This window comes from Chrysochloris asiatica, unplaced genomic scaffold (assembly GCF_000296735.1).
Source record: "Chrysochloris asiatica unplaced genomic scaffold, ChrAsi1.0 scaffold00059, whole genome shotgun sequence".
In the NCBI taxonomy this organism is placed as follows: domain Eukaryota; kingdom Metazoa; phylum Chordata; class Mammalia; order Afrosoricida; family Chrysochloridae; genus Chrysochloris; species Chrysochloris asiatica.
The window spans coordinates 10,743,660-10,748,000 of NW_006408577.1; positions in this window are offsets into that span (position 1 = coordinate 10,743,660).

Genomic DNA, 4,341 nt, shown 5'->3' on the forward strand with positions numbered 1-4,341 from the left:
AAAATAAATGGAAAGATAATGGAATATTTCCACAAGCATTTTGAAACCTCCTAGTATTTATTTAGGAGTCCTGGTGCGGCTTGGTGGGTTAATGTGCTGGACTGCAAGGTCATCTTGAACCACTAGCCACTCCTTGGAAGCTCTATACAGAGTTGCTATGAGTCAGAACCAACTGGATGGCACTTAACAACAAGGTTGTACAGTAGTTACCCTTTTGTGAGTGATTCATTTCACTCAGCATAATGTTTTCAAGATTCATCCATGTTGTGGTGCTTGTTAAGATTTCATTTGTCTTTATGGCTGAGTACCACATTTTATAAATCCATTCATGTGCTGTTGGGCATTTCAGTGCTTTCCACCTAATAGGCCCTTGGATTTTAAAAGGCTTAAAACACAAGGCTTTCTTATGAGTGTCTTAATTTGCAAAAATCCAATCTTTAAATTGTTGACCATTTTCTTTTTTAATACTCAGTTACTCTTGTAAAAATATCACTCTCATAAGCACATTTTTGATGTGATAAGAAGTACAAAACCCCTTCTCTTTCCTTTTTTTCATGGGCATCTAGAACACTCATGCTATATTTCCTTCAAAATCATATCAATTATATTAACATCAGTGGCAAAACAACGATAAAAATTTTACTATTTCTTCCAGCAGAATTTTCATTTATTCCTTTTTATTTTACTGTATACATTTCTTAAACGTATTTTTATGTTGTGTACAGGTGTAGTAATGAAATAGTTATTAGTACAAATTATTGTAAGACTCACTTTTAAGTCTGAAACATGAATATCAGCACTATATGATATATAGGTATATAGACTTCCACACTTAATAGATGCAAATGAAGACTTTGTAGTAGTTTTGATTACAGTGTATGTTTACCAGCTGGAACAAATACTTGATAACTCTAGAATTCATTTCTCAGTTATGGAATAGTTTTGGCTAGGGGACCTAGAACTGACAGTACATTTATACAAGAATTCAGATTCATTCTCTCTTGTAGTTTTCCCCATGCCATGGCTATTGCTAGAGATGTTCATGTAAATGCTGGGGAAAAAAAAAAAAATCTTGATTTCTGACATTTGCTGAATTTTGAAGCATAAATTCTCCTGCCATGGGTGATTTCAGGATAACAATTGTATAACTATTGACTTGCAAAGTTTTTGAGAACTTAACAGTCTGCTCTGGCAAGGTGTCCTGAGCTGTATCTCCCAGGTCACTGGATATTGCGTCCCTTCTGATGGTTGTATGACTCCCATCAGATTTACATTTGTGCCAGAGGAAATGACCCTTTCTTTTAGGAGTGTGAATGGTGTTATATACTTCATTTCTATTTACATCCTATTAGTCAGAAGATGGAGTCCTGGTGTGGGTTAATACACTGGACTGCAAAGTTGATTGGAACTGCAAGGTCAGCAGTTCTAGCTCACTAGCTGCTCCTAAGAAACACTATACAGTGTCGCAGTGGGTGGTAACTGACTAGATGGAACTTGAAAACAACCACAACAGTCACAATATAAGAACTCCTGGCGGCGTAATGAGTAAGTGCTCAGCTGTAACCTCAAGATTGATGGTTCAAAACCACTTACTGGCTCCATAGAGTAAGGCTTGGCAATTTGCTCCTGTAAAGATTGTTGTTGTTGTTGTTAAGTGCCATAGAGTTGGTTCTGACCCATAGCGACTCTGCATAGGGTTTTCAAGGAGCATCTGGTGAGCTTCAACCGACTTTGCAGCCCAGCATATTAACCCACAGCGCCACACCTGGACTCCCCTGTAAAGATTGTTGTTGTTGTTAAGTGCCGTCGAGTCGATTCCTACCCATAGCCACCCTGTATAGGGTTTCCAAGGAACAGCTAGTGAGCTTGAATCACTGACCTTGCAGTTCAAAAAACTTTATAGTGTGATGCATTAGCCCACAGAAGTTAATCACATACCCACATACCTAGCAAAGAGCGAGGCTAAGAAATGTATTTTTTATTCTAATTTATAGGTGTCTAGGAGCTCTGGTAGTTTAGTGGTTACGAATCGGGCTGCAAACCGCAAGGTCAGCAGTTCGAAACTACCATCTGTTCCACGGGAGAAAGATGAGGCTTTCTGCTCCCGTAAAGATTTACAGCCTGGGAGACCCTGTACAGGGTCGCTATTGGTCGAAACCGACTCCACAGCACATAACAACAACAACAACAGTAGCGTAGTGGTTACGAATCAGGCTGGTAATCTCAGGGTCAGCAGTTCGAAACTACCAGCTGTTCCGCGGGAGAAAGATGAGACTTTCTGCTCCCATAAAGATTTACAGCCTCAGAAACCCTGTACAGGGTTGCTGAGTTAGAACCGACTCTATGGCACTTAACAACAAACAATAGTTGAAAATTGAAAGTTTGGTTTTTATGGGAAAAAGTGAGGAAATGCATTGGTGACAATAGCAGGTTTTGCCTCAGGGAAAAAAAAATCAGTGGCATTAGTTAACATTCATAACTATGAGACTGACAATAATGATGGAGAAAGTATATAATAAGCAAGTTAATATATGACAGCTGTCAATTTTAATGAACTTTTCATTTCAATTAGCAAAGCAATGAATAATAATAAAAATGTCACATTAATAATAGGCAGATCAGTGCATTGATGAGTTAAAACAATGACAAGAAGGACTGAGCTCTTTCAGAAATTAAATATTATCATTGTACTAATTCAATTCATTATCATTACACATTTTCACAAGGTGTTCCAGTGGGAGCTCTTAAGAAGCGCTCAAAAATTACATCTTAATTAAATGATTTAAGGAAAACAATAATGAACTTCTAGAAACCTCTCTCACTCACCATCTGTTTACTACTAAAAATAAGACAGCAATAACAGAAAAGTTTGTATTTTTAAAAATTCTGATGAGTAGAATGAGTAATCTCTGAGATTGTCTATAAATCACAGTTGAATAACTAGACTGTTTTTTTGTAAAGAAAAATAAATGAACATGTCTATGACAATGCATGCACTTCATGTAAGATTTTAGAGTTCACACTAAAAGTACATTTATATTGTAAGACTAAGCTTTCAGACCCACATGTCAAAATACCATCTCTTTGATAACTGTTAATACTTCTACAAAGTGCTACCCCACCTACTTCCTGCATTACAGTCACCAATTAATCCTCTCTATGTCTCTTCAGACATTAAAATATAATCAGAAGCAGTGCTGGAATCGAACATCTGTCCTTAGAGAGTTGTTCAATGTTTCTCAGTTACATCAGATATTTGTTAATTTACATCTTCCAATTATTTCTCATTCTATTAGAAATTCCCTGAAAAAGAGCTGTTTAATACAATATTTTCCTCAACTTTCTCTCATTGAATAAAAAAGTAAAGCACAACCCTCAAATTTTTCCCTTTGTATTTCTATTTCATTTTATACATTGCATGTTTTTGAAGACAATAGTCTTTTTTCCCCTTTGTATTTGTTATTATACTTATGGTGGTGGTGTTGGATATGTCTAATTGATTTTCAGCTCATAGTGACCCCATGTAAAAGATTAGAACTGTTCCACAGGTTTTCAACGCTGTAATTTTTGCAGAAGCAGATCACCAGCTCTTTACCTTGTACAACCTCCAGGTGGTTTGGAAGCACAAACCTTTTGGCTAGCAGCTGAATGCTTAGCCTTCGTGTTCCCAGGGCTCTTATTTATCATGGTGGGTTTAAACAAATTCTTGGTAAGTATTCCCTTCTGTCTTTGTTCCAAGGAGAATTTAAAATAATTCTTGATAACTAATTCCTTTAGGATTGTATTATTCTTTTGTTGTTGCTTGTCTTCAAGGTCATTCTGACTGATGCCAGTCCCATGTGTATGCAGTGGAATTGCTCCATAGGGCTTTCAAAGCTGTGACCTTTTGGACGCAGACTGAAAAATCTGTTTTCTGAAATGTCTCTATGTGGGTTTGATTTACCATCATTTCAGCTAATAGTCAAGTGTTTAAGCATCTGCATTGCTCAGTGACTCATTATTCTATTGTTGTTTAGTGTAGTAGACTCAGTTCTTAATCATAGTGACCCTGTATATGGTTTCTGAGGAGCTGCTGGTGAATTGAAACCACCAATCTTGCAGTTCAAGCCAACCTTGCAGGCCAGTGTTTTTCCTAAAGCGCCACACTGAGATTCCATAGATGTTTATAAAAATATTTGATGCTTTTAAAATCAAACATTTCATACTTAAAAATTGACACCCAAAAGGAAGATGCAAAAACAAAAATTACAATGAACTCCCACATACCCTTTATCTAGATTCATTCATTGCTAAAAGCTTGCCACATTTGCTGTATCAATTCAAGACATATATTAATGTATA